Raw genomic sequence first — 24,877 nt, 5'->3', positions numbered from 1 at the left:
CGCATTGAGTCATATGTGGGTTTCAGATTATATAAGGTTTAATCCACAACATTATTTAATATGCGATTTCAGTTTCAATTTTGTTTTAAATGCTGAAATGTTATTAATTATTAAATGCTATTAAATAAATATATATATATATATATATATATATATATATATATATATATGTATATAAGTATATATGTATATATAATTAATGATAAAGTTCTCAATTAATGGGTCACTCTTTTTAATGATTTAAAATATTGCTATTAAACTTGTCAATTATGAAGAGATATTAATAATTAATTTAATTAAACTTAGTTTTAATTAAGATTAATTATTAGAATAAATAATCAAAGTTTTGTTCATAGGAAATGTCTATCTTCAAACAAAGTTTATATAAATAAAATATTATTAGATCAATTAGAAAATTAAGTGTAATGGAGAAACTTTTTATCTATCAAACAAATACATGGGTTAGGTAAAACGTGAAATTTCTCCACTTGATATAGTTTGGGAAACATAAACCGAGACTTTTGCATTTGAATTCAAATTTGAAAACTTAGCAAAATCAAAACATGTGTTTACATTGTGTATTCTTTATGCTATTGGGTTGACTAGTGTTGACCAGTTATAGGACGTCTACCAGAGACTTGGAGGTTTTGTGATCGTGATGTCATGATGATGTTTTAATCTCGATCTTTATAAACCCAACCATGGTTATGTGATGGAATGCTCTATGTATTGGATGTGATTACTGATGGTTATAGATGAGATTCTTGTGTATGAGACACTTGATCTAACCATTATTTTTGTCATCGATCAGTTATCCTTGGTTATTTTCTAGTCGCCATGATGGGACTGAGATGTGGATTTATTCTTAATGATGTCATGTTGTGACATGTTTGACTCAACCATTTTTGGAGTCTTCGATCAGTATGATTGAGATATATTTTGGTTATTGAGAACCATTGGATACTTTTGATTATCAGTGATACTTCAGTTGCCAATAGAGAGTTGTTGTGTTCATGATTTTCTATGGATGTTTGCTCATGGAGATTTGATGCTTTTATGCATATTTGATGATTTTATGGATTATCTTTTGTAATTTTGAGATTTATGAGTCCATGAGCATTAGGGTAAGATATATGCATGTAGTGTCAGGAAGTGGCTTGCAATGGGGGCCAGGGTCCTAAGAGGTTGCCAGGGTAACTCATTGTAAGTTGGATTAATAAGTGATAACATTCACACCTAATATTAACCGAATGAACCTAAAAAGATAATTGTTTTGTTCTCGCCCATGCCTTGAGTGCTTGTACAGGCTAGGATGGGAGTAGTGAGACACATGGTTGCAACCTTGCATTCCATAGTATGCCTTGTCAGTATGAGAGGGTACTAGTGGCCGCACGAGATTAGTATGGACCCATGGAATTTAGCTAACTGCCAGGGTAACTTGTACGTGATAAATGTAATGACACTTTCCCACTTGCATAGTAGGTTCCTACATGTCATTGTGTGCCTCTGGGAAGTAGATGTTAGTTTTGTGATTGGAACCTTTGAGTTGGTATACTTTTAGGATTCTTGGATTATAGAGATATGTGCTATGTGTTATGGATAGCCTATTTGGGACTTGAGATTATCTCCTCAGCACGGTGGGAGTGGACCAATTAGAAACCCCGTGGTCGGGTGGTAGTGTATTTTCTACTCTTATCATTTGAGACTCATTGAGACATCGTGGCTAATGCATCCTTCATGATGGTGGATATGTATCCTTTTTCATTGATGATTAGCATATGTTAGATGATGTTATCTTATGCTTTTATTTGCATATGATGTTGTATATATTAGGAGTGACATTCCTACTATGTTAGTACCGATGATCTCTTCGGTGATTTCGGATGTTACGCAGGGAGGGATGGCTAGGATTCACGATGGTCTAATGATGCTATTGACGGTTGGGAGGAACCGTCCACTTAGTTTATTATGTTTGTATATGTATTCTATGATTATGTATCATGTGTATCATGTGATTGTCTTTGATATATCATGGATTGGAATAGGATGATGTACCTTATTCACATATGTATATTCTTTAAGCTTGTCATACTCTGTGACATGTACAGTAGATGATTGAGCATTTGGAAATGTAATGTTTAAACATTGGACTAATAATTATTATTTCATGTGGGTGTTGTACTAGATGGATTCTTGTATGTAATTCAATGTTAAGGGATCTTTAAAGAATGTAATATGTTATGTATGTTATGTTTAATTTCAGATGGCCATTGCTATTGCTTCCGTTATTGTGAATAAGTTATGTATGGTATTTACATTCATGTAAAAAAAAAATGTTACCAAACTTAGTGAAACTCTAGGTTAATTCTTTGGATCCCTTGGCGGGGCGTTACACGTGGTTAAATCTGGTCAACTTTTGGTCAAACTTGATCTTTGCGTACGTGAATATGAGCAAATGTGAGTATGAATTCCAGCAACAATTCGATGCAAATTCTCATTAAACCTTTCAAAATGAAGAGATGAGGGTCTCTTAAATAGACTTTCATGGAATTTATCAACGGTTGAGATTGATTTCAATCAACGGTTAGGATTAAAGGTGAAGTTCAGTCATAAAGGGACATTTCCAAATTAAAGGGAGTTAACAGATTTAATTTGAGTAAAATAAGGAATTAACTGATTCAATTTGAGTAGAAAAAGGAGTTAACTCATTTAACTCATTTTTGATCAAAAGTGAACTGAAAATTTCCCTTTTTGAACATAAGAGAGATTTTGTTGAGATATTTAATTTAATAAAATGAGATATGCTCTCATAATTACTTTTTCTATTTCATTAAATAATCTTTAATTGATTAGAGACACTTTTCTTATTTAATTAAATAACTTCATTTAATTAATTAGAAATGACTTCTCATTTAATTAAATAACTTTTTTTAATTAATTAAAAGTAAGTACTCCATTTAATTAAATAATTTCGTTTAATTATTTCAAAATTCTTTTCGAAAATACTCAACTCAGGTCAGCCATGCTTACATCTGGTCAACTTTTAGTCAAATTTGATCTTTGCGTATGTGAATATGAGCAAATGTGAGTATGAATTCCAGCAACAATTCGATGCAAATTCTCATTCAACCTTTCAAAATGAAGAGATGAGGGTCTCTTAAGTAGACTTTCCTAGAATTCATCAACGGTTGAGATCGATTTCAATCAAAAGTCAGGATTAAAGGTGAAGTTCAGTCATAAAGGGAGATTTCCAAATTAAAGGGAGTTAACAGATTTAAGATGAGTAAAATAAGGAGTTAACTGATTCAATTTGGGTAGAAAAATGAGTTAACTGATTTAACTCATTTTTGATCAATAGTGAACTGAAAATTTCTCTATTTGAACTGAAGAGAGATTTTGTTGAGATATTTAATTTAATAAAATAAGATATGCTCTCATAATTACTTTTTCTTTTTAATTAAATAATCTTTAATTAATTAGAGACATTTTTCTTATTTAATTAAATAACTTCATTTAATTAATTAGGAATGACTTCTCATTTAATTAAATAACTTTGTTTAATTAATTAGAAGTAAGTACTCCATTTAATTAAATAACTTCATTTAATTATTTTAAAATTCTTTTCAAAACAAGTTAACTCAAGTCAACCATGGTTATATCTGGTCAACTTTTGATCAAACTTGATCTTTGCGTATGTGAATATGAGCAAATGTGAGTATGAATTCCAGCAACAATTCGATACAAATTCTCATTCAACATTTCAAAATGAAAAGATGAGGGTCTCTTAAAAAGACTTTCTTGGAATTCATCAACAGTTGAGATCGATTTCAATGAACGGTCAGGATTAAAGTTGAAGTTCAGTCATAAAGGAAGATTTTCAAATTAAAGGGAGTTAACAGATTTAATTTGAGTAAAATAAGGAGTTAACTGATACAATTTGAGTAGAAAAAAGAGTTAACTGATTTAACTCATTTTCGTTCATTAGTGAACTGAAAATTTTCCTTTCTGAACTGAAGAGAGATTTTGTTGAGATATTTAATTTAATAAAATGAGATATGCTCTCATAATTTCTTTTTTTATTTAATTAAATAATCTTTAATTAATTAGAGACACTTTTCTTATTTAATTAAATAACTTCATTTAATTAATTAGGAATGGCTTCTAATTAAATTAAATAACTATGTTTAAATAATTAGAAGTAAGTACTCCATTTAATTAAATAATTTCGTTTAATTATTTCAAAATTCTTTTCAAAACTAGTCAACTCAAGTCAATCGTGGTTAAATCTGGTCAACTTTTGGTCAAACTTGATCTTTGGGTATGTGAATATGAGCAAATGTGAGTATGAATTCCAGCAACAATTCGATGCAAATTCTCATTCAACATTTTAAAATGAAAAGATGAGGGTCTCTTAAATAGACTTTCTTGGAATTCATCAACGGTTGAGATCGATTTCAATCAACGGTCAGGATTAAAGGTGAAGTTCAGTCATAAATGGAGATTTCCAAATTAAAAGGAGTTAACAGATTTAATTTGAGTAAAATAAAGAGTTAATTGATTCAATTTGAGTAGAAAAAAGAGTTAAATGATTTAACTCATTTTTTATCGTTAGTGAACTGGAAATTTCCCTTTTTGAACTGAAGAGAGATTTTGTTGAGATATTTAATTTAATAAAATGAGATATGCTCTCATAATTACTTTTTCTGTTTAATTAAAAAATCTTTAATTAATTAGAGACACTTTTCTTATTTAATTAAATAACTTCATTTAATTAATTAGGAATGGCTTCTAATTTAATTAAATAACTTTGTTTAATTAATTAGAAGTAAGTACTTCATTTAATTAAATAATTTCATTTAATTATTTCAAAATTCTTTTTGAAACTAGTCAACTCAAGTCAACCATGGTTAAAACTGGTCAACTTTTGGTCAAACTTGATCTTTGCGTATGTGAATATGAGCAAATATGAGTATCAATTCGAGCAACAATTCGATGCAAATTCTCATTCAACTTTTCAAAATGAAGAGATGAGAGTCTCCTAAATAGACTTTCCTGGAATTCATTAACGGTTGAGATCGATTTCAATCAACGGTCAGGATTAAAGGTGAAGTTCAGTCATAAAGAGAGATTTCCAAATTAAAGGAAGTTAACAGATTTAATTTGAGTAAAATAAGGAGTTAACTGATTCAGTTTGAGTAGAAAAAAGAGTTAATTGATTTAACTCATTTTTTATCAATAGTGAACTGAAAATTTCCCTTTTTGAACTTAAGAGAGATTTTGTTGAGATATTTAATTTAATAAAATGAGATATGCTCTCATAATTATTTTTTCTATTTAAATAAATAATCTTTAATTAATTAGAGATGCTTTTCTTATTTAATTAAATAATTTCATTTAATTAAATAACTTTATTTAATTAATTAGAAGTAAGTACTCCATTTAATTAAATAATGACATTTAATCATATTGAAATTCTTTTTTAAACTAGTTAATTCAAGTCAACCATGGTTAAATCTAATCAACTTTTGGTCAAATTTGATCTTTGCGTATGTGAGAATAAAAAAATGTGAGTATGAATTCCAGCAACAATTCGATGCAAATTCTCATTCAACCTTTCAAATGAAGAGATGAGGGTCTCTTAAATAGACTTTCCTGGAATTCATCAACGGTTGAGATCAATTTCAATCAACAGTCAGGATTAAAGGTGAAGTTCAATCATAAAGGGAGATTTCCAAATTAAAGAGAGTTAACAGATTTAATTTGAGTAAAATAAGGAGTTAACTGATTCAATTTGAGTAGAAAAAAAAGGTGACTGATTTAACTCATTTTTTATCAATAGTGAACTGAAAATTTCTCTTTTTGAACTGAAGAGAGATATTGTTGAGATATTTAATTTAATAAAATGAAATATGCTCTCATAATTACTTTTTCTATTTAATTAAATAATCTTTAATTAATTAGAGACAGGTTTCTTATTTAATTAAATAACTTCATTTAATTAAATAGGATTGAATTCTCATTTAATTAAATAACATTGTTTAATTAATTAGTAGTAAGTACTTCATTTAATTAATTAATTTCGTTTAATTAATTACAAATTCTTTTCGAAACTAGTCAACTCAAGTCAACCGTGGTTAAATCTGATCAATTTTTTGTCAAACTTCATCATTGCATTTGTGAATATGAGAAAATGTGACTATGAATTCCAGCAACAATTCGATGCAAGTTCTCATTCAACCTTTCAAAATGGAGAGATGAGGGTCTCTTAAATAGACTTTCCTAGAATTCATCAACGGTTGAGATCGATTTCAATCAACGGTCAGGACTAAAGGTGAAGTTCAGGCATAAAGGGAGATTTTCAAATTAAAGGGAGTTAATAGATTTAATTTCAGTAAAATAAGGAGTTAACTGATTCAATTTGAGTAGAAAAAGGAGTTAACTAATTTAACCCTTTTTTGATCAATAGTGAACTGAAAATTTTTGTTTTCGAACTGAAGAGAGATTTTGTTGAGATATTTAATTAAATTAAATGAGATATGCTCTTATAACTACTTTTTCTATTTAATTAAATAATCTTTAATTAATTAGAGACACTTTTTTTATTTAATTAAATAACTTCATTTAATTGATTAAGAATGGCTTCTCATTTAATTAAATAACTTTGTTTAATTAATTAGAAGTAAGTACTCCATTTATTTTTGAAAGAGGGTTAAACGCTTTGACCTAGAGCTATGAACCAGTGAGGCCACAAATGGCGGACCTTATCCCCATGAGATTTGAACCTTGATGGCAAGGATAACAATGCAACAACTTAACCATCACAACATGCCACTATTGGCTTAAGTAAGTACTCCATTTAATTAAATAATTTTGTACAATTATTTCAAAATTCTTTTCGAAACTAGTCAACTCAAGTCAACTGTGGTTAAATCTTGTCAACTTTTGGTCAAACATGATATTTGCATATGTGAATATGAGGAAATGTGATTATGAATTCCAACAACAATTCGATGCAAATTCTCATTCAACATTTCAAAATGAAGAGATGAGGGTCTCTTAAATAGACTTTCCTGGAATTCATCAACGGTTGAGATTGATTTCAATCAACGGTCAAGATTAAAGGTGAAGTTCAGTCATAAAGAGAGATTTTCAAATTAAAAGATGTTAATAGATTTAATTTGAGTAAAATAAGGAGTTAACTTATTCAATTTGAGTAGAAAAAGGAGTTAACTGATTTAACTCATTTTTTATCAATAGTGAATTAGAAATTTCCCTTTTTGAACTGAAGAGAGATTTTGTTGAGATATTTAATTTAATAAAATGAGATATGCTCTCATAATTACTTTTTCTATTTAATTAAATATTCTTTAATTAATTAGAGAGAATTTTCTTATTTAATTAAATAACTTCATTTAATTAATAAGGAATGGCTTCTCATTTAATTAAATAACTATTTTTAATTAATTAGAAGTAACTACTCCATTTAATTAAATAATTTCACTTAATTATTTCAAAATTCTTTTTGAAACTAGTCAACTCAAGTCAACCGTTGTTAAATCTTGTCAACTTTTGGTTAAACTTAATCTTTGTGTATGTGAATATGAGAAAATGTGAGTATGAATTCCAGCAACAATTCGATGCAAATTCTCATTCAACCTTTCAAAATGAAGCGATGAGGGTCTCTTAAATATACTTTCCTAGAATTCATCAATGGTTGAGATCGATTTCAATCAACGGCTAGGATTAAAGGTGAAGTTCAGTCATAAAAGGAGATTTCCAAAGTAAAAGGAGTTAGCAGATTTAATTTGAGTAAAATAAGGAGTTAACTAATTCAATTTGAGTAGAAAAAGGAGTTAAATGATTTACCTCATTTTTGATCAATAGTGAACTGAAAATTCCCCTTTTTGAACTCAAAAGAGATTTTGTTGAGATATTTAATTTAATAAAATGAGATATGCTCTCATAACTACTTTTTCTATTTAATTAAATAATCTTTAATTGATTAGAGACACTTTTCTTATTTAATTAGATAACTTCATTTAATTAATTAGGAATGGCTTCTCATTTAACTAAATAACTTTGTTTAATTAATTAGAAGTAAGTACTCCATTTAATTAAATAAATTTTTTTATTTATTTCAAAATTCTTTTCGAAACTAGTCAACTCAAGTCAAGCGTGGTTAAATCTGATCAACTTTTGGTCAAACTTGATCTTTGCGTATGTGAATATAAGCAAATATGAGTATGAATTCCAACAACAATTCGATGCAAATTCTCATTCAACCTTTCAAAATGAAGAGATGAGGGTGTCTTAAATAGACTTTTTTGGAATTCATCAACGGTTGAGATCAATTTCACTCAACCGTCAGGATTAAAGGTGAAGTTCAGTCATAAAGGGAGATTTCCAAATTAAAGGGAGTTAACAGATTTAATTTGAGTAAAATAAGAATTTAACTGATTCAATTTGAGTAGAAAAAAGAGTTAACTAATTTAAATCAATTTTTATCAATAGTGCCCTGGAAATTTCTCTTTTTGTACTAAAGAGACATTTTTCTGAGATATTTAATTTAATAAAATGAGATATGCTCTTATAATTGTTTTTTCTATTTAATTAAATAATCTTTAATTAATTAGAGACACTTTTCTTATTTAATTAAATAACTTCATTTAATTAATTAGGAATAGCTTCTTATTTAATTAAATAACTTTGTTTAATTAATTAGAAGTAAGTACACCATTTAATTAAATAATTTCGTTTAATTATTTCAAAATTCTTTTCGAAACTAGCCAACTCAAGTCAACCGTGGTTAATTTGAGTAAAATAAGGAGTTAACTTATTCAATTGGAGTAGAAAAAGGAGTTAACTGATTTAACTCATTTTTGATCAATAGTGAACTAGAAATTTCCCTTTTTGAACTGAAGAGAGATTTTGTTGAAATATTTAATTTAATAAAATGAGATATGCTATCATAATTACTTTTTCTATTTAATTAAATATTATTTAATTAATTAGAGACAATTTTCTTATTTAATTAAATAACTTCATTTAATTAATTAGGAATGGCTTCTCATTTAATTAAATAATTTCACTTAATTATTTCAAAATTCTTTTTGAAACTAGTCAACTCAAGTCAACCGTTGTTAAATCTTGTCAACTTTTGGTTAAACTTAATATTTGTGTATGTGAATATGAGAAAATGTGAGTATGAATTCCAGCAACAATTCGATGCAAATTCTCATACAACCTTTCAAAATGAAGCGATGAGGGTCTCTTAAATAGACTTTCCTGGAATTCATCAACGGTTGAGATCGATTTCAATCAACGGCTAGGATTAAAGGTGAAGTTCAGTCATAAAGGGAGATTTCCAAATTAAAGGGAGTTAGCAGATTTAATTTGAGTAAAATAAGGAGTTAACTAATTCAATTTGAGTAGAAAAAGAAGTTAAATGATTTACCTCATTTTTGATCAATAGTGAACTGAAAATTCCCCTTTTTGAACTGAAAAGAGATTTTGTTGAGATATTTAATTTAATAAAATGAGATATGCTCTTATAACTACTTTTTCTATTTAATTAAATAATCTTTAATTAATTAGAAACACTTTTCTTATTTAATTAAATAACTTCATTTAATTAATTAGGAATGGCTTCTCATTTAATTAAATAACTTTTTTTAATTAATTAGAAGTAAGTACTCCATTTAATTAAATAATTTTTTTAAATTATTTCAAAATTGTTTTCGAAACTAGTCAACTCAAGTCAAGCGTGGTTAAATCTGATCAACTTTTGGTCAAACTTGATCTTTGTGTATGTGAATATGAGCAAATATGAGTATGAATTCCAGCAACAATTCGATGCAAATTCTCATTCAACCTTTTAAAATGAAGAGATGAGAGTGTCTTAAATAGACTTTTCTAGAATTCATCAACGGTTGAGATCGATTTTAATCAACGGTCAGGATTAAAGGTGAAGTTCAGTCATAAAGGGAGATTTCCAAATTAAAGAGAGTTAACAGATTGAATTTGAGTAAAATAAGGATTTAACTGATTCAATTTGAGTAAAAAAAAGGAGTTAATTGATTTAACTCATTTTTTATCAATAGTGAACTGGAAATTTCTCTTTTTGTACTGAAGAGAGATTTTGCTGAGATATTTAATTTAATAAAATGAGATATGTTCTCATAATTGCTTTTTCTATTTAATTAAATAATCTTTAATTAATTAGAGACACTTTTCTTATTTAATTAAATAACTTCATTTAATTAATTAGGAATGGCTTCTTATTTAATTAAATAACTTTGTTTAAATAATTAGAAGTAAGTATTCCATTTAATTAAATAATTTTGTTTAATTATTTAAAAATTCTTTTCGAAACTAGCCAACGCAAGTCAACCGTGGTTAAATTTGGTCAACTTTTGGTCAAACTTGATCTTTGCCTTTGTGAATATGAGCAAATGTGAGTATGAATTCCAGCAACAATTCGATGCAAATTCTCATTCAAGCTTTCAAAATGAAGCGATGAGGGTCTCTTAAATAGGCTTTCTTGGAATTCATCAATGGTTGAGATCGATTTGAATCAACTGTCAGGATTAAAGGTGAAGTTCAGTCATAAAAGGAGATTTCCAAATTAAAGAGAGTTAATAGATTTAGTTTGAATAAAATAAGGAGTTAACTGATTCAATTTGAGTAGAAAAAGGAGTTAACTGATTTAACTCATTTTTAATCAATAGTGAATTGGAAATTTCCCTTTTTGAATTGAAAAAAGATTTTGTTGAGATATTTAATTTAATAAAATGATATATGCTCTCATAACTACTTTTTCTATTTAATTAAATAATCTTTAATTAATTAGAGACACTTTTCTTATTTAATTAAATAACTTCATTTAATTAATTAGGAATGGCTTCTCATTTAATTAAATAATTTTTTTTAATTAATTAGAAGTAAGTACTCCATTTAATTAAATAATTTTTCTTAATTATTTCAAAATTCTTTTCGAAACTATTCATCTCAAGTCAATCGTGGTTAAATCTAATCAAGTTTTGGTCAAACTTAATCTTTGCGTATGTGAATATGACCAAATGTGAGTATGAATTCCAGCAAGAATTCGATGCAAATTCTCATTCAACCTTTCAAAATGAAGAGATGAGGGTCTCTTAAATAGACTTTTTTAGAATTCATCAACAGTTGAGATCGATTTCAATCAACGGTCAGGATTAAAAGTGAAGTTCTGTCATAAAGGAAGATTTTGAAATTAAAGGGAGTTAACAAATTTAATTTGATTAAAATAAGGAGTTAATTGATTCAATTTGAGTAGAAAAAGGAGTTAACTGATTTAACTCATTTTTGATCAATAGTGAACTGGAAATTTCCTTTTTTGAACTGAAGAGAGATTTTGTTGAGATATTTACTTTAATAAAATGAGATATTCTCTCATAATTACTTTTTCTATTTAATTAAATAATCTTTAATTAATTAGAGACAATTTTCTTATTTAATTAAATAACTTCATTTAAATAATTATGAATGGCTTATCATTTAATTAAATAACTTTTTTTAATTAATTAGAAGTAAGTACTCCATTTAATTAAATAATTTCGTTTAATTATTTGAAAATTATTTTTGAAACTAGTCAACTCAAGTGAACGGTGGTTAAATCTGGTCAACTTTTTGTCAAATTTGATCTTTGCGTATGTGAATATGAGCAAATGTGATTATGAATTCCAGAAACGATTCGATGCAAATTCTCATTCAACCTTTCAAAATGAAGAGATGAGGGTCTCTTAAATAGACTTTCCTGGAATTCATCAATGGTTGAGATCGATTTCAATCAACGGTCAGGAGTAAAGGTGAAGTTCAGTCATAGAGGAAGATTTCCAAATTAAAGGAAGTTAACAGATTTAATTTGAGTAAAATAAGGAGTTAACAGATTCAATTTGAGTAGAAAAATGAGTTAACTGATTTAACTCATTTTTGATGAAAAGTGAACTGGAAATTTCCCTCTTTGAATTGAAGAGAGGTTTTTATGAGATATTTAATTTAATAAAATGAGATATGCTCTCATAATTACTTTTACTATTTAATTAAATAATCTTTAATTAATTAGAGACACTTTTCTTATTTAATTAAATAACTTCATTTAATTAATTAGGAATGACTTTTCATTTAATTAAATAACTTTTTTTAATTAAATAGAAGTAAGTACTCTATTTAATTAAATAATTTTGTTTAATTATTTCAAAATTCTTTTCAAAACTAGTCAACCGTGGTTAAATCTGGTCAACTTTTGGTCAAACTTGATATTTGCGTATGTGAATATGAGCAAATGTGAGTATGAATTATAGCAACAATTCGATACAAATTCTCATTCAACCTTTCCAAATGAAGAGATGAGGGTCTCTTAAGTAGACTTTCCTAGAATTCATCAACGGTTGAGATCGATTTCAATCAACGGTTAGAATTAAAGGTGAAGTTTAGTGATAAAGGGAGATTTTCAAATTAAAGAGAGTTAACAGATTTAGTTTGAGTAAAATAAGGAGTTAACTGGTTCAATTTGAGTAGAAAAAGGATTTAACTCATTTAACTCATTTTTAATCAATAGTGAACTGAAAATTTTCTTTTTTGAACTAAAGAGAGATTTTGTTGAGATATTTAATTTAATAAAATAAGATATGCTCTTATAATTACTTTTTCTATTTAATTCAATAATCTTTAATTAATTTTAGACACTTTTCTTATTTAATCAAATAACTTCATTTAATTAATTAGGAATGGCTTCTCATTTAATTAAATAAATTTTTTTTATTAATTAGAAGTAAGTACTCTATTTAATTAAATAATTTCATTTAATTATTTCAAAATTCTTTTCGAAACTAGTCAACTCCAGTCAACTGTGGTTAAATTTGGTCAACTTTTGGTCAAACTTGATCTTTGCGTATGTGAATATGAGCAAATGTGATTATGAATTATAGCAACAATTCGATACAAATTCTCATTCAACCTTTCAAAATGAAGAGATGAGGGTGTCTTAAATAGACTTAGAGCCGTTTCCAAATCGAATCAGACTCTTGCGTGGTCGTACCCTCAAGAACACTCTATCACCAACTTGATACTCTCGATCTGTCCTCTTCGCATTTGCATACTTCTTCTGCCTATCCTATGCTTCTCTCAGGCATTGTCTAATCAGGGTCACGTGCTGCTCCATTTCTTTTACTAATTGGGGACCAATAGATACCCGATGCTCGATCCTGTCCCAACTCAAGGGTGTCTTGTACGGTTTCCTGTACAAAGCCTCATACGGCGGCATACCTATGGAAGAATGATGCCCATTATTAGAGGCAAACTCGACAAGGTGAAGGTATTCCTCCCATTTGACCTGATGATCCATCACGTACATACGTAGCATGTCCTCCAAAACCTGATTCACTCGCTCGGTTTGGCCATCGGTCTGAGGACGGTATGCTGTACTAAAATTGAGCCTGGTGCCCAAAGTCGACTGCAACTCTCTCCAAAATGAAGAAGTGAACAAAGAGTCTCTGTCAGATATGATCTTACGGGGAACACCATGAAGTCTAACAATGTCTCGCAAGAACACCCGAGCTATGTCTTGTGCTGTGAATGTAGTATGCATGGGTGAAAATGGGCAACCTTGGTCAATGTGTCAACTATCACCAAAATGGCATCATGGCGACGAGATGACATAGGAAGACCAACAATAAAAGCCAGATATAGTGTCCCATTTCCACACTGCATTCTCATGTGGTTGGAGAAGCCCGCCAGGATGACGGTGCTCTGCCTTCACCCTCTGGCACTCGAGGCATCTCGCAACTATGCTAGCAATCTGCACTCTCATGCCTGGCCAATGATACAGCTGCCTCAAATCTACATATAACTTCTTAACACCGGGGTGCGCTGCATAAGGTGCTCTGTGAGCCTCAAGTTCAATGAGCTCACGCAAACCCCTAATGGAAGGTACATACATACGTCCCCTATACCGCAAAAGTCCATCAGACTCCAAAGAATACTCTGCAAACTTCCCTTCCAAGGGTCTCTGAGAATGTACTAATTGACTTACTTTTGCATAAAGCTCATCAGCTGGTAAGTGCTACAAGATCTGCTCTCTCAAGTCAGTGCAAGTAGTCACAGATGAAAGCTCATGGTGCCTTCTACTTAAGGCATCTGCAACCACATTCTCCTTTCCCTTGATGTAATGAACATCAAAATCATACTCACACAGGAACTCCATCCATCTTCTTTGCATAGCATTAAGGTTCGGCTGAGAAAATATATACTGCAAGCTCTGGTGATCAGAATGAAGCTCGAATCTATGACCCAGAAGGAAATGTCGCCATCTCACCAAGGCATGAACTATTGTCGCTAGTTCTAGGTCATGAGTAGGATAATTGAGTTCATGAGTCTTCAACTTCCTAGACTCAAAGGAAATAGGTTGTCCTTCTTGCATAAGGACTGCTCCTAAACCATCTAAAGATGCATCGGTGCACACCACAAAATTTGCAACAGGATCTGGTACTGCAAGAGTCAGTGCACTCGTGAGGGCTCTCTTGAGCTCTTCAAAAGCACTACCACACCTCTCTGTCCACTCGTACTTCTTCCCTTTCCTTTGAAGAGAAGTGATCGGGTGTGCCAATCTAGAGAATCCTAAAATGAAGCATCGGTAATATCCTGCTAGCCCCATAAAGCTCCTCACTTCAATAACACTGGTGGGTGTTGGCCAATCCATGATCTCCCTAGAGATACCATTGTCATCCACACATTCCACCCTCTTTTGTTGACAATCCATCTTGGCACTGTGGGCATAAAGTCAATCCATGCCAAGGACAACATCATAAGAACCTAGAGGGGTAATGCGTAGATCAGTCCTAGTGGACATGTCTCCAATCTGCATCTAACAACTCTGCACCATGGAACTAATTGACACTCTGGCTTGTGAGGCTAACTCTACCTCCCAACTAACATCCTGTCTAACTGCCACTAGCCCGCAACACTCGACCACAAATGGAGATATAAAAGAGTCAATAGCCCTGGAATCAAATAGAACTGTAACCATATGGCCCTGTATAATACCTGTAGCCTCGATAACTATGGCCTGATGCTCAGCCTGGCGGTTGTCAACCGCTGCAAAAACTCTATGGGATCTACCCATGTCACCAACTGTTAGCTCTATGACCCATGCCGCCACCAGTGTAGCATGGTCTGGAAGTATAAGATCGTGCACCCTGTGACCCAAACTGTTGTGGGCCTCCTAACCTGCTAGATCCACTGAATCCTCCCCTAGAAGACTACTGAGTCTTCACTGACTGTGACTGTGGGGCCTGTACTTTTTGATCCTGCCTAGGACCCTATGACTACCACTGCTTGGGCTTAGAGCCCTAATAACCCTGAGAAGGTTTCTGCTACTGCTGCTGAGACTGCTGGCCCCTAGAGGACCTTGCTGTATAGTTCTAATTCCCTTTCCAAGGGGGTCTCTTCTGGGAGGAGTTTTGGTTCTGAGACTGATCCCGTGACTCCTGCCTACCTCGAGTATCCTCAGCAACTAGTGCTATCTCCACTGCCTATCTAAAGGTGGTAGGGAAGGCCATCCTAACTGGTCCCTGAAGAGAGAAATTCAGACCCATGATAAAGCGATGCACCCGTAGTTTCTCATCCTTCATATATTCCACATAAGGAAGGAGCTCGAGAAACCTACTCTCGTACTGAGCCACTGTAAGGCCTCTCTGATAAAGAGAATGGAACTCCTCTATCTAGTTCTGCCGAAAATGCTCTGACAAGTACCTCTATCAGAATATTTCTAAGAAAGATTCCCATGTGAGGGTGTCCATCCTCACTCCACCAATGATCTCCTCCTGATGCCACCAGTTGGAGGCATCCCCTCTCAACTGATGAACTGATGTCGAATCAATTCCCTAATGTCATCTCCTACATGTCTAGGAGGTTTGTCAAAAGGGGGTCCTCTTTGGTGTATGGACTCTTCCTTGTGTTCACCCTGACCCTCTATCTGTCTCGGTGGGGGACTCCTAGTCCTCTCTCTGACTCTGGGCCCGCCTCCTCCAGGTCCCTCTGCTTGCACTACTGGAATTTGTTGAACTGGCTAAACTACAGGTACTACTCTTTGCTGAACTACACCAATCAAGGTCTGAAGTGCATCTATAATGTCCTGGTTCGAGTTCGGTGGTGGTGGAGGTGGAGGTGGTCCATCCTCCTGTACCGCTCTACCACCCGTAGTCCTACGACCTCTGCCTCGCCAGTTACGAGTAACAGGCGACATCTACACAATTAAAAGTTTGAGTTATGTTAAGAAAGCACAATGGTTTAAGGTTCCTAGTGTTGAAACACAGGCTCTGATACCAAAATGTCATGCCCAAACTATGAGGGCAAAAACACACACACTTTTTTTTTTTTTTTTTTAATAACTAAATTAATAATTACAAAACTCTAAGATGAAATAATTGAGATAGAGGTTTTAGTACAAGTTCTTTACATTGCATCCTAAGATTATAAACATGAGGACGATTATATTGATAAGTTATTAAAACATTGTTCTAAGATTGATAATGGTAACTTATGTTCTTACATGTCTTATACAACATCATAGTTAAAATTGTTTAAATTAAAAGTGTAGATGACTACTAGATTTTTGGGTCAAATATCTAAGTAATTTAAAATCTTCTAAAAAAAACTTGTTTTAATTAACCAATGACCCTTAAATTGAGCTACTTTACTAAATAGATTCAAAACTTAATTGATTAACACTTAGCTACTTAATTATTTAATTACAAATGGATATATATAAAAAGAAACACTACCAACTAACATAATTAATACTAATCCAAATTTTAATCAACACAATATGTAGACCGATCTCAACTAATAATTATGAGTCTAAAGCTAATTGAAAATTTTCTAACATTTGATAAAAAAACAACTAAATTAACCTAAGAACAAAACTAACTAATCTAATACGTACTAACTAAACATAAATCAATAGTACATTAAAACAAGTTAAGAGGAAACATTAGAAGAGAATTATAGTTCTACTAGTTAAATGATGGTAGAACCTATAATTAATCACGATACACAATTTATAAAAAAATTTAAGCTTACCCTTTTTATTTCTAATAAAATCACCATTCTATTAACGCCAAATTAAAACTATTTTACATTAAAACAATATAATAATTAGCTAACTTAATATAACACAACATATAACCTAACTAACATAACTTATTACCAACAATTAAGATTACATTTAAAACTAAATATTAGGAAAAATTAATAAAGAAACTAAAATTGAATAAATAAAATAACTAACTAAATCTAAAACTAATTCTTAGAATTTAAAACTAACTAATTTTAACTTAAAAGCTATACTAAACATTAAAACTTAATCTAACCTAAACTACTAACAACTAAGCATCTTCCTACTAACCTACTAACCTAATCCCAAAACCTTACCAACCCACTAAACCCCCTTAACCCCTCCCCACAGTTCCCCATGCTCTCCACGCAGCCCAAAATGGTCTGCGCAAAACGAGGGTCTGCAACATGCAGCCCCAAGGAGACCTGCCAAGTACGTGGGTCAGCATGTAAGGAAACAAGGATTGTCACCCATGGAGATTGGTGGGGAAGAGGGATGAGTTAAATTAAAAACAAATTAAAGCAACCCTGACTCAACCAAAGACAACGTCCCAAAAAAGGAGACTTTGCAGGTGACATCATCTATCATGATGACTATTGAGTTGCTCAAACAACGACCAAAGAAAAACATATTTAATGAATTAAAAAGGTGACACCCAAGGAGAAAAAGAAGAGCATTAACCATAAAAAGTTTTATAGGTGAGGAGGTGGTGAGATTTAATATATAATCTTTTTTTTAAATTTCTTTAAACACTTTATCATGTAAATCTTGCTTTAACCTGATTTCGTTTTGCCATAAAATATAAATGAAAAGAATATTGAAAAGAATATTCTCTGTTGCTCCCATGCAAAATAAAAAGATCTCTCATACAATTTCCAGAGAGATATATGTGCTGCTACAGGTCTTATTTCTCTCTTTTTTTTTTTTGCATTTGAAACTTGGTTGTAAGTTAAAGTCTTGCTATGGAATTTATAAGGTTGGTGTTTTTGATACACAATGATATTAACTTATCACTTACTATGTATCATGTTCAACCAAAAACACTATTGCAAGATCATCAAAACCTACGTAAATCTCTTATGAATTTCGGGTTGATGATTTCTATGATCCCTAAATACTATGTATTTTAATGATACTCTCATTACATGAAATAATCATCTACATATTCATTTAACTATCTCTTTTAACTGAAGGAACAAAATTGGAATAACATAGTGACTAGATTAGCCTTAAGGCAATTGAGACAATAAAGAGATCAAAATGATAATGCTCTATTCATTTTGATGGGAGTATCAAAACACACCAAGTTCTTTCCTCTATCGTGTTTTTCAGATTTAAGTTTGGATATCATGACATAATTCTTTTCCTACATGTTCTTGCAAATTCACTTTCAACACAACCATCCATAAACTAAATCATACCAAACTCAAAGGAAATACCATACATTTACAATTCGAATCTTGCATAATTGAACATCATTGTTTCATCTTATCTTTGATACACACTCATATGACAACATAGAATACGAAAAATTTAAGAGAAGAAAAATTTACTCAATCACTTATTTTATTATCAACCTGATTCAAGGGCTCAGCCGGGAAAGAACTAGGAAGAAAACCCGGCTTCGTGGCCACTTCACAATCAAAGTTAAAATTACAAGTTACATATGGTCTCCATCCTAATTTCAACAATTTAATCAAATCCCCTTCATGACCCTAATCAATGGATTTATAATGTTTTCTGCAACTCACTTCTAGAACCATGGAGGAAACAGAGTCTGATCAGGTGACAACCAATCGTAACCAAGAGACAATCAAACATGCATAGTTCATACATGTTTTACACAATAGGATTCACAATGAATCAAAACTAGGGAAAGGGGGATTCTTCCAACAGGAGAAGTCAAGCACAACACCAATTCAGATGCCCAATTGGGGCTAATAACCAAGAACTTCCGTTCTTCTATTTAAACATGCCATATTCATACCAGGTTTGTGCTGACGGGTAGGGGCCCATAACACCCTACCCTTTATCCCTCTTCTCATCTTGAGAAGAGACTCTACACTGGTTGGAGTCCAACTAAACAGACCTCTCCCTAAATTGGTCACTTCTGCCCTCTCCAAGGGTGAGTAATACCAAAACACCCATGCAAGGAAAACTCAAAATTGCAAACATAAACATGAAAGGAAACAACCAAAATAACATAGTTTTCAAATTTTCCCAACATACCCACAACCATACAAACAGTGAAACAACAATAAGGTAGCATGAACATGAAACAAAACATAAAAACTGAATAAGGGAGATTAGAATTTCCTACCTTCACAAAGAGGTAATGGCAATGAACAAGTTTGAGTAGAGTATCCCTTTCCTTCCTTCAACCTTCAAGAATTCCTCTCTAAATGTAGAGATTGGGTAACAACCCACTAGTCCAAGGAAGGCCTCTAAATAAGCCTCCAACTCAACCACCCAAAAGGAGCAATAACTATTTCCACCCACTAGCCACTCTAGAAACTCCTAACTCAACCTACACTATGGTTAAACCCTAAGTGGAGATGAGGTGAGGTAACTCAAGATAACCATGATCAATTTTCGCACAAAGGCAAAAAGGGACTTTTTGGGTGACCTCAAAAGTCAAAAAAAGGGGCTTAGGGGATGGAAAAGACCCCTAACCCATACCCATACCCTTTGGTTAGAATAAAAACATAATTAAAAGCCTTAGGAAAGAGGTTAGAGTCAAATAAACTCTAGGAATAAAATAGGACCATCTAACTACTCTATCATGCAAAAAGGCACTAATCCGAATTAAGGGATGACTAACCTTGATTAAGAATCCAATAGAAAACTGATACTAACTTAAACCAACTTGGTCCAAAGGTTAAGCAATTAATAGTAAACAGCACACCGAAGCACATATACATTTTACGAGTGTCAAGCGACACTGAAAGAACACAATTACGAACATTAACATTCACTGAACAAAGAATATGCATACATACATCTCACAATACAAATATGTGAATTACGAACAACAAGGTTTTCAAATTTAGCACATAGAGATCAGTTGTGTTCCTCTATAGGGTTTCTCTGCTAAAATATCTGCACACTCATTGCACACATCAGTAGTCCCATAAAATCACATGCACATAAATGTATGCGTATTTAGAAATTCTCATAAATTAAAACATACATCAATAAGGGTTTTTTTATCCTACTTAATTCTTAATCATTTAAAATCTCTTAAATCAAAGTCTTGATCCTACCTTTACTGATTTCATCAACATACATATTCGTGAATATTAAATGACAATCATCAAATATATCTGAAGTAACATCACACAACATGAAATAATAAAGTATGTTCTAAGCATCAGATAATGTCTCGACATCTCAAGTCGTGAATAACAAAATAAGGGTAATGTATCACTATGCTACGATGGGTCGGGGCGAGGCCTCACAACTCAAGTCAACCGTGGTTAAATCTGGTGAACTTTTGGTCAAACTTGGTCTTTGCATTTGTGAATATGAGCAAATGTGAGTATGAATTCCAGCAACAATTTGATGCAAATTCTCATTCAACCTTTCAAAATGAAGAAATGAGTGTCATGCCCAAAATATAAGGCCAAAAACGTACATAATTTTTTTTAAAAAAATAGAATGATATTAAGGTCATAAAAGATTTTAGATGCAAGTTCGCAACGATATAAAAAAAGATACAACTTAGTTTGGACATTTCGTTAGTGGGGTCATTAGGGTGAACTGAAAATTTCTTATTAAGTCAGTTAATTAAATCAACGACTAATCCATTTAACTAAAGACCTAATCCATCAATTAACTTTAATACTTTCTTAAAATATTACCCCCTAAGGATGACGATGGGTAGGTCTCCACATTTTGTTCGTTAGATCAAAATAACCTACCAACAGAAGGGCCATAAAACCCTTCATTTCATATCTTGTCTAGCATCAAAGAATTATGATCTAAAACTAATTAACTAGTTCCTTCCACCTACTTGATAACTCAAGTGTTGCTACAATTTTTAAACATTTAACACCAAGAGAATTCGTTACATTAGAGAATCAGTTTAAAATCCCATTTGTCCACGCATGCTAACAATATTTTTCTTTTGTGTTTTATTTATTTTATTTCTATTTAAAAAGAAACGTTACTTTCCAATTTTTCACTAACTTTTATAACTTTTCTAACATACTTATAACATTCTCATTTACTAATCTATCAATCTTCAAATAAAGTTGGAGGCTAGATTTATTTCAATTAAATCCATAAGTGAAACTAAACTTTATATAACACTATTATAAATCTAAATCCATATTATTGATACCAATACAATGTTCAATCTATCTAATCTTACAATCTATGATATAATGTACTTAATAATATAATAAATCTAAACTAACTTAAATCAAATCAGAATAAAATAAAATAAACTAAACTATATTTAATATGAAACAACCATCACATAAACTTAAAACTAATCTAGACTACATTAGCATTAACTAACTATATGAATTCATGATTACAAGTACATGTTAAAATTTCACCCATCCTTTCTTTTTTTTTTTTTTTTATATACTAAATTTTAAAAGATAACAAACAATACTAACAAAAGAGTAGCTAACATTTTAATTAAAACAAGTCTTTCTAAACTAACCTTAACATCTAAACTTACTAAACTAACACTAACTAACAACTTTAAAAAAAAACAAAATTGACTTACTATTCTAAAGCATAATTACCTACACTAACTTCCCACTAACCCCATCCTACGTGGCCACCTACCCACCAACCAACATCCAAACTACCCCACATCCTACGGCCAAGTGGCTCGCCTCATGCATGGGGCACTTCCCAAGGCATCGCACTATCCAATGTCTGTGTAGTGCAGACTTGGTTTCAGCCCCCTCTCCTCATTGCGTGATCCTACAGTAAGGAGGTAAGTGCTAGCAGGAGAAAGGAGTAGACCGTTTGCCAGGTAAGGAATTTAATGAAAGACTTATTTTGCCCCCCCCCCCCAAACTCAACTCATCTAATCCCAACCATGGCCACACGCAAGGACAACACGCTGCCCAAGTCTGCACACTACAGACCCAATATCCACGTCACCTCCATCTTGCGTGACCTTCAACCAAGAGCATGTGCCTGGTAAGAGGTGGAATAAAGGGGGTTGGTAAAAAGGTCAAACTTTACAACCTTACTCCCCTCTTGACTGGCGTGACATGCCATAAGTGGCATGAGGAATTCATGTTGGCAGTGCTGTCCCATACTCCTCAAGGTTCGTGCGAGGTGGGCGAGCCATGGTCATTGCATGGAATTAGTGAAGTGATGGTGGGCGATATGAAAGGGTTTAAATATGAATATATGCATTGTTCTAAGAGACTCCCTTGCTCTCCCCATGACATGATGTGTCATTAGTGGGATGCTTAACCACTAAACCCCTTGCCAGGCCTATCCTAGATAGGAGGGTGGAAGAAAATATGGGGAATAGGGATATTAATTTAGTGGGTGCGATGGGTTTTTTTTTATTAATTAAATAAATGGAATGATGTCTAGGAAGGTACCCTGCCCCCTCAGTCCTTAAGAGTTAAATGCAAAGTTTTGTAGATGAGATAAGTCAACCAAATTTCCATTTAAATATTTTAAAGTTTCAAATGCATTTAATTTATATTATTTTTTTAAAGAATTTATTATTGATTTTTATTGCAAACCAAAAAAATAATACAAAGAATATTCTCTGTGACTTGGGGGAAATTAAAATCTCTCCCATACATTTTCCAGAGGGCCTTTTTGACCTGGAGATGCACATTTTTCTCTTAAGAGGCCAATTTGGCTAAGTGTTGACATGTTTCCTTGTTAAGATTCTTTGGTAAACAAGATGAGTTAAACATTCCTAGAGGCAATATGGAGTTATAATCTTCTAAATCAATTTGACACACAAGCATGCAAAGGAATATAATCCTCCTAATCAAAATTGATTTTATTCCTTATGAAGCTTACAAGGAATTATGATCTTATAATCAGAGTTCAAAAAGGTGATGAATTAATCCTTATCAAATTTAATTGTATCACTAGTGTAACTTAACAATGAAAGTGTTAGCTTGGTGATCACAATATAGGATTGATATTATAACATGTTAATGTTCAAAACATTGAATTGAAACTTCAATACATCCATTACATTTCATTATCATAATTGAAACTTAGAATTCCCAATTCAAGACATTGACTATCATTCTAATTTCTCACATATGAATGCCAAAGTTTGGAAACACATGAGAACATTGCAAGGAAAATTTCATAATCTTTTTCTTTCCTTTATTATTCATCCTGGTTCAAGGCTTCGTCAAGAAAGAACCAGTAAGAAAACTCGATGTCTTTGCCACTACGTCAAATTCAATTACAACTTGCATAATATTACAATTCATTGAGTTTCTTCAAGGCTTGCACAAGAGAACTTCTATCAAATGTCTTCATTGTATCAAGGAAAAACTTGAAAGAGACAAGAATCAACATGGAGACAACAACACAAGGAGATAAGCAATTTGAACATGCATTTCCACCTGGTTGCACAATAGGTCCAACAATGGACCAATATAGGGGAAAGGTGGATTTTCTCAATAGGAGAAGTCAATCACCATACCTTCACTTAGCCCTTTCGGGGCTAAAACTTCAAGAACTTCCATTCTTTCACAAGGCCCTTTCGAGGCTATATCCACAAGGATTTTTTTTCATTCTTTTCCACCTTCAAGAATTCTCAATAACAACAAGATATGGAATGACAAGTAGGAGCCCATACACCCTACCCTTTCTCCCTTCTCTCTCCATGAGAGGAGACTCTACACTATTGAGGTCCAACTAATGCCCTTTCCCCAAGCATGGCCACTTCTTCCCTATCCAAGGGTGAGTGTTGCCAAAAACATCCTCATGAAAATCTCACAAAAATAATCAACACACCACGAAGGCATATGAATAACATCAAAAGAAAACAAGATAAAATCCCTCCCATATCCACCCCCAACACACAACAAGAAATGCAAAACTACATAATGTCTCCAACATGATTCAAGCAAAATTTAAAATATGAACACACATGAAGAACCATTCATGGAGTGAAGAACTCCTACCTTCATAAAGAGTTATGACCATGGTGGTTTGAGAAGAGCTTACCTTTCTTCCTTCAATCTTCAAGACTTCCTCCAAAGCTAGAGGATTGAGTGACAAAACTAAACTCCCCCAAAAATGCCTCTAAGTATGGTCCTTGACTCCACTAAGCTTCAAGTAACTCAAGATGGGGGTTTGGTCTCACTAACCCAAGTAAAGAGCAACCCCATTTTCGAAATCAGCCTATAATAGGGTTTTTAAGAGACCCTAAGAGTCAACCTAGGAGGCTAAAGGGTTGGAAAGTACCCCCACCCATACCCTTACCCATAGGGGTACTTAAATTTAATGTTTCTAAGCCTTTAAAGGCTTATTAGGAACAATTAAAAGTTAGGAGAATAGTAAGATCAAATTACAACCTTTAAAGAATTACAATATAAGGTTAGCACAAAATTAACAAGTAGTTTAACTCCGCTTTTCCGTTGCGTTGTCTCAACTAATTTTCTTCCACACTCATTGCACACATCAGTAGGTCCAAAACCACATGCATAATGTGAATTACATATTAGAAGAATTATATAAATTAAAGCATCCATTACTCAACAAATA

Source organism: Cupressus sempervirens, chromosome 9 (genome assembly GCF_028749045.1).
Source record: "Cupressus sempervirens isolate cs-2001-9-10 chromosome 9, ASM2874904v1, whole genome shotgun sequence".
NCBI classification, from domain to species: Eukaryota; Viridiplantae; Streptophyta; class Pinopsida; order Cupressales; family Cupressaceae; genus Cupressus; species Cupressus sempervirens.
The sequence above is the reverse complement of the archived record's forward strand: the minus strand, read 5'-3'. Positions refer to the sequence as shown.